Genomic DNA, 8,229 nt, shown 5'->3' with positions numbered 1-8,229 from the left:
CGGCTGGGTTAAAGCTGTGGTAGGTAACACTTTGAGCAGCAAGCCTGGAGCTTCTGATGGGAGATTGTTGCTTTTCCTCTGCTTCCTGGTTTTGGTGGACCATCATTTGGAACTCTGGAAGTGCTGTCCTATTTCACAAGGTGACTAACAGCGCCATCTATCATATGACAGAAAACACGGATTGCTGTGGAGTCACGTGATTGGCGGGGAAGTGTCGTCTCGAAAATGGCGTTAGATAACGTCAATGACAGGAAGCGTTAAATGAGCTATTCACATATTCCATGACAGTACAATTGAGGATGACTGACTGATTCCTAAGTAGCCATGGTTGAAGTCATGCGAGTGTATGGAAAAAGGCTCCTATCTAATTCTGAAGTGACATGGGCCATGGGTCTTCTGAAGTGACATGGGCCATGGGTCTTCTGAAGTGACAGAGTGCCATGGGTCTTCTGAAGTGACATGGGCCATGGGTCTTCTGAAGTGACATGGGCCATGGGTCTTCTGAAGTGACAGAGTGCCATGGGTCTTCTGAAGTGACATGGGCCATGGGTCTTCTGAAGTGACATGGGCCATGGGTCTTCTGAAGTGACAGAGTGCCATGGGTCTTCTGAAGTGACAGAGTGCCATGGGTCTTCTGAAGTGACAGAGTGCCATGGGTCGGCCACAACAGCTCTTCTGTGGGATCGTTTATAAGATGCAGATGTCCCCGAAATCCAGGATCACTCAACAAAGTGCTTACCCAACAGTCTGTTCCTCTGGATTCTACAAAAACTAGAAGGGCAACCAATCACAAGATGCTCTCTATACCAGCTGATTTCAAGGAGCAAAAATCTAAATAATGATTAATAATGAATGATTAACTAATGATTCGTTACTCTACTCACAAACTGACCATTAACTAATTAGTTACTCCTTTGGGGGACCAATGATAGGGGGGCGGAGGGGTTACTTCCACCCCCCTTGCTCAGACCACAACCATTTTTGAACTCAGCCTTCATCATGATCTCTACTCCACATCTATAAAGTTTTGTGACTGCATCTTGCACGGTTGTTGACAAGATCTGTCCACAGACAGACACAATAAACACCTGGCAAAGTACTCCTGTGCTAGTTCCCACAACAGTAGGTGTCTCTACGACCACAAATGGGTCTCGAGAAGTGAGTTCATGGACGATTCATCCAGTCTGATCAAACAGCTCATCTCTCTGGCAACCCCCCCCCCTGCCACATCAGGGCGTGTCCCAGCACATTCTCCATCACATTCCTCAAAAATGTCACTTCAGTACCTGCGAGGAGCAATTTCTACCCATGCAAATCAAAATATCCACAACGGACAAGACTGTGAAGCTGCGTGTGATGTCCGGATCCGGTCGACTTCCTGTAATGTGCACGTCCGCCGTAATCAAACCCACTGCTGTCATCGCACACCTCGAGCCGGGCACTGCTGATATCTGTATGCCGAGGAGAGTGGAGGTGTCAGGGCTGATGGAGGGTGAAGAAGTGTGAGCGCGGAGAGACGTGGTGAGTGAGGACTCCATGTTTATTCCTCCATGGGGAGAGGGCTGTCGTTGCTGAATTCCAGTAAATGAAGTACGGCCGCCAATCCCTGTGAGCCGGATAATTCACCTTTATAGGTCCGACGTGGACGTGACACTTCCACAATGGCGGTGAGAATTCACACCGGACCCGGCCACCGACTCCCGCCGAGCAAATAATACCGTCCGTTTCAGGAGGGGCAATCAGCAGCAGATTGGACTGCCAGCCAGCAGAGGTGTGGAGTTATTTACATGCCTAATCCCATCCGTAACAATAGCAGAGGAGATGAGGATGGACTGTCTCGGCGGGGGAGCTTTCACTACCAATTAACATGGGAGGAATACAAAATGGCCGCCGCAGTATAGATATCAGGGCAGGTGTGACCTGAAGGAGAGGATGAAGATATCAATGTCACATGAAACATTTTTTCCTGTGTTTTCTATTTACACAATATAATATTTAACAATAAACACCAAAAACTTGGGGGGGGGGGGGGAATCGTGTATTTTTAACCTGGGAAACTGTATTGTTTGTGGTTGTTACTTCATGGCATACCAGTTTTGGCACAGATGAAAATTCCAACCAATAACACCATCACAGATTGATCAATGCCCAACCATGCCCACTGTCAAACAGTCCCATCCCAATAGGTTACAACCAAAAATAAATACAGGAGCAAAAAACTATCAAAATGTCCTTGTAACTTTGCAGGTGTAATACGTATGATCCATACTGGCTGATAGCCTACTGGCTAGTGGCTAATAGAACTAAATGACCACAATATCTTGGGGTTGTCAATTATCACCAGCTCTTAGATAGAAAGTGTTAATTTGATTGGTTGGTTGATCGGTTGGTTGATTGATTGATTGATTCATTGATTCATTCATTAAATTATTCATTGATGACATACTGTACATGTACTGTAAGTAAATGAGTGATTTGGTTGGTTACATCAGTTGTGTGCTTGATCAAGAAAGAAGAATCATGGTAAGCTACAGTGGATGAAATAAATATTGTGACCAAGCAGCAGTGACAGACTGCAGTGTGTCTTTACACTTGAATCAGTTGTTAATAAAGAAACCATACACACACACACGCGCGCTCACACGCGAGCGTGCACGCACCATTGGCACGCATGCACGCAGGCACACGCACACACACACACACACACACACACACACACACACACACACACACACACACACACGCAGGAGAGAGTGGACGTGCAGGGAGGAGAGGAGGTGACGGTCTGACATGGTGACAGGCTGCTTCACACAGCCTCTCTCTTATTTACAACCTGCCGACAGCCAAGGTCCTCACAAAGTCACTCAGCCAACCCCCAAACTAAACACCTTGTCTGGGTTACACTCTGATGTTGTTGCATAGGGTCAGACTCCACCCCTGTTTCTAGCTCATCCCAAAATGAGATATTCAATTAACAAAACAAACAAACAAAAAGTCTGAGTGTTTTTTTTTATGACTGCTGTCATTAAAGTAAAACTCACTGTTGAACGTTACTGATGTTATTTGTTAGTTTAAGCCCTTTACTCACAAATAGGGATGGGACGATAAAATGAAATTCAATGTATCGCAATACAATAATGTGGCAATCTGTATTGTGGGGCAGAAAAATGTATTGTGATATTAGCTCCATGTTATTCTGCTGTAGTAATCATCACAAATGAGATGCTTGACCATCACAATTTTACAAGCACTCCATGCAAATCATTTTCTTGTCACTTTGTGATGACATTGAACAATTTTGCACAGTCGTTGGCCTTTTATTTATGCCATTGTATCGTGGTTGTGTTGAATCATGAAATCCATATCTCATATCAAATCTTATTGGGAGATAAGCAGATAGTCCCATCCCTACTTACACAATAGAAACATTTGAGATAATTGATGAAAGTAATGGACATAATTTAACACTTGATTTTGATTTGGTTTAATTCCAAATTAGCCGACATATAGAAATTTCTCTGTATATGTTTGACAATAGAAAATGAATTGCAAGGTGACAGCCGTGGACAGCCTCGGCACATATGAACAGTCTTTAAAGTAGAGACGCCACATGCAACATTGCCATTTTTTCCCAAGACTTTTGAAACATATGCTACTTGAATTCTGTTTTGTTTCAGTCTCCCTACAGGGAACCCCTCCACCCGTCTTCCCCCCCACATCTCACTGACATTATGAAACCAAATTGTATTCCTGATAGGATTTCATGCGTGCAGTTATCATGTCCTGTACCCTCCCAAGGAACCACCTGAGGCTGGGGTTGGCATCCTGCCCACTTGGGTTTGTTTTATATGTAGGAGGCGCGCCTCCCTCCTCCCTCATCACATTCAGATATTCCGTATCAGATATCTGCTCAGTTATCTCTGCTGGACTTCCTGGGGTTTCCTTGGCTCGGAGGCAGAGCGGAGGCCGAATTCCTCCTCGCCGCAGCCCCCTCCTGAAGGCCGACCCTGGGGTTTCAGTGGCCCTGCATGCTCCCCCTACATTGGCTCCGGTTCTCTAAGTGATTATAAACCTGCTCAGGTTTTTCACCTGCTGCGACCATGAAACTCAAACTGGCTATAAAAACATACAAAAAAATAAAAAGGTTTTGCCTAGTTTTGCCTCGCCTGCTAGCTGGTTGGATCATGTATTTGAGCATGCTTCTCAGTGATATATATGCTCTGAAACAGGCTCCAGAAATTCTTCCCTTCTGGTTTTGGTCTTGTGTGGGAGGAAGTTTGGGCCAGAACTACCTCTGAAACGGGAAATTAGGAGAAATGAGGACAGCCCGCCTCCCACCTCCTCCACCTCACTGTACCTCTGGATATCCATCAGTGTTGTGTTTTTATGAGGAGAGAGAAGGATAGAGCTGTACTCTATAAAAGTTATTTTAAAAGGCCTCCATCCACCCCATCACCCCCCACCACCAACACCCCTTCATCCCTGGCATGTCGGACCTGCAGTGGAGCGTGTAATCGTAACACCATGTCCAAGGCTGGAGAGAACTCACAGGCCAAATTGTCCATGTCATCGCCCGCTTCTGGCTGTGAAATACTGGGCCTGACATCATCGGCCCTCATGGAGGACTGGGAGAGGAGGATGGTGGGGGAGAGGAGAGGAGAGGATACGACGAGAGGTTGCTGGGAATGCTGTATCTGCTCAGATCGTTACGCTGAATCCCCCTGGTAGACATCTAAAATTATTACCTGGTTCCTTTTCCCCTTTAAATGTTGTTTCCGCTCCCCCCCCCCCTCCGCCCCCTCCTGTGATCGCTCCCTCTCTCTTCCCACTCCTCTTTCTTCATCTGTCACTTCCTGCCTCGTTCGTTCTCTTCGCTCGGATGAGTTGCAGCGCGAGGAGGCGAGAGGGGTCGGAGTCGGACACGTCTGCCTGACTCGGTAGCTCTTCCTTCCCCGGCACTTCTCCATCACACACAGGGATATTGTGTTACAGCCGCTGTCAGGGCGCTGTGGCTCTGACCGGCCGACATTTAGTTATTGGTCATTCGAAATGTTGGTGAAGTAGGAATTTCAGTTTATTCCACTGCTGCACTCGCTGTAAGCCAGTGTGGATGTGGGCTGGATGTGGGAATGCTCAGCAAAATGCCAAGGCTTAGACACTGACATCACAGTCAGGTTTCTGTGAATTTGTCATTTTGATATTTCCTCAACCTCAGTCCAACTTCCCCTAACCTTTGAATATAATATAATAGAACATTTTCTTCCAGGGATGCACAACAGTCAGTACACAGCACATAATGCACATTGAAACATCATGCTACCCTAAAAGCATCACAAAACGGCATGTAAGCAGATCAGCAGCCTGCTAGAAGTAATGCAACTCCAGTAAAATGTGCAGTGGGACGCCAGTGTGAACCTGTGGATTAACACCACATCATTAACACCACCAATGTTCTGCTCATTCCATTGCTCATTGTAATGCTGGTTGTTATGTTTTCTGGCTATTTTGTGTTTGGATGCCTTGCTGCAAATCACATTTCCCATTAGGGACAATGATGTCTGGAGCTTGAACCTGGGAGTCGAGGAGGTTGATTGCAGCTGGAATGAATGAATGACTTCCTACAGACATTCTCTTGGTTGTCCTTGGTATCGTAACAGCTGGCCTTGGCTGTTATGGATGCAGACTCGCTGTGGAGAATTCCCCCTGGAAGAATCAGAGAGGGAGGCCACATGGCTGAAGCTCTGTGAGGAACCTGCTCACAGACAGCCTGCTGGCCTCCAGTCAGGTCTGACACCCCCTGAAATTTCACGATCCTTGAAAAGCGCAGCTAAATAACCGCTGCTGGAACCAAATGTTTATGACATCCAATATGACCGTACACATCTGCTGGTGATGCCCGCTTTGCCCTGTTTTGCTCATGCTGCACCCACCCTGCCCTGTGGACTGAGATTGAAGGCCAATACCAGTACCACTACTTTTAGATCAAAGTCGCTGATTATGCCGATATTCAGTGTTTTTAATTTGACCCTTATCATCTAAAAAAGCCAGTGTCTAATAACCCAAGTATGGTTTGACTGATATGGGTTTTTGAAGGTCAACATGTCATGGCCCAGGTCGATCAAAAGACATTCGTCCTTCGGTGGCAGCTCGTCATTATATGCTCTGAGTCTACAGTCTGTATCAGGTCCACCGTCTAGGCCCATTCAATCACGAGAACCTCTTCCAATCCTCATTATGAAAGTACTGTCTTTCAGAGGCTGTAGCAGGCTCATTCTTAAAGTGAGCAGTGAGGATAGTGGTATCATCTGAAGCTAGATGAAGACCTACGGTATCCATTGGTACAACCATGTAATGCTAGCTTGTTGGGAAGGGGGCTAAATAATGCTCCATAGGCAAGATTTTGGTGAGGGAAAAACTGGCATGGCCCTTTCCAAAGGGATCCCTTGACCTCTCACCTCAAGATATCTGAATGAGAATCGGGTCCCTAAACAGTCTTGGAATTGCATAAATTGGATATGACTGGAAAGCTGAGACTCGTGTGGATTCAATATACAATTGAATTTGTGTGGGATGATGTTAGTCACCATTTCATTGTAGTGAGACCATTTTCTTGAAACTTGACCTCACTGTATAAAATGACATGCAACCTCTAGGATAATCACAGCCTCATGAAACTTTACAACCACAAACTTTTGTGGTGTGTGTGACGTTATTTGGCAGCTGTGCTGGAATGTTATGACATTCTGATACGCACATGTGTTTGCATATGAATATACTCACCAAGCATTATTTATTCAAATAATTGTGTGGTCCATCCACTTTTATTCAGGCCCACCTGCAATTTCATTTCTGGCTATGATCACTGTGTCCATTGCATTTGGGGCAGGTCCTAGCCAGGAAGGTCCATAGGGTTATTGATGTAGCAGTGAGCGGTGAGCCTCTTTAGGGCATTGGTTCTCAAATGGGGGTCCGGGGACCCAACAGGGGTCCGTGGCACTTTGCAAGGGGGTCCACGAAAAGTTTTCAGGAAAATAAATGTTTTTTTTTGTTGTTGTTGCAAAAGCTTCATAGTTCAACGAAAACATTTTATGCTTTAAATCTAAAATGGTTCATGGATTGCAATCTAATCTAACAAACCCATCAATTTAAAATTCAAGGGGAGTCGAGTCAAGTGATATAGTTTATCCTGTGTTGAAGTCTCCAATAGATTTTTGGGGGGGTTAATTTATTTTTATTGTTTCTATCAGTCTTTTATTTGTTATAGTTTTATTGTCTGAAAAATATTTGGGAATTCTGTTTTTGAATTTTGTGGCAGTAAGAGTTCAGTTTTACTTCGTTTCGAACTCAAGCTCTCACTAGTGCCTACTTCGCTGCGTACGCAGCATTATGGAAGACTGTCATTTTTGCTCCAAAAATTACTTTACATTAAAACCTGACCACGCCCCTTTAGGTGACGTGGTGCCCCCCTAGGGCTGACTGGGCCTCCCACCTCGCCCCCGTGACTACGTCACGGCCAGTCAGCCCAGGAGCCGTCACTCTTCGCTTCTTCCAGCCAGTGTGAGGACGTCGTTTTCTTAAGCTCCGCGGTTAGCTCGAAAGTCAGCGCTCTTCAAAGCTTGGACAAATAGACTCGCTCCGGTTAATTTGCCCACCGTCGAGAGGTTCGCGTGGACGAGATAAATCAGGATTCGGGGACCCGTTCCTGTTCTCTTCACCAGCGGCATCGGATCAAGTCATCCAAGCTAAGAGTATCTTCCTGCTAACTGTTGTATTACTGCCGCCGTGCAGTGCATGTATTACTGCCGCCGTGCAGTGCATGTATTAACGTTTCCCCGGCTGGGTTAACGTTTGTTAGGCTCGAGCGCAAGACTCAGGTCTGCACTCATAACTTTTAGCTAGGTTGCACACGTGCAGAATAGCTTGTACCGTTAAGCACTAGAACAACAGGCTAATTAGCACAGTTGTCACAGTTAGCTAGCTTGCATCCGTGCGGTTGCTTCTGTTGCTAGGTACTGTAGGCGCCAGCTACTAGCGTTAGCGCGCGCACGTTTCTCCGGCAGGAGTAACGTTAGATAGATAGCTAGCTAGTCGTCTCGTGCAGCTAGCAGCTAGCTTAGCACTCCAGCATCTTCACCGTTGCAAGCGACTGTAGACAGTCAGCTTACACGGTTAACTCCCGCTAATTCTGGTACAGTCGGCGGGGCTTGTTGGCGGGTTAGCTTCTGCTCA

Source organism: Poromitra crassiceps (assembly GCF_964638095.1).
Source record: "Poromitra crassiceps genome assembly, chromosome: 6".
NCBI lineage: Eukaryota > Metazoa > Chordata > Actinopteri > Beryciformes > Melamphaidae > Poromitra > Poromitra crassiceps.
This window is presented reverse-complemented; position numbering follows the sequence as displayed.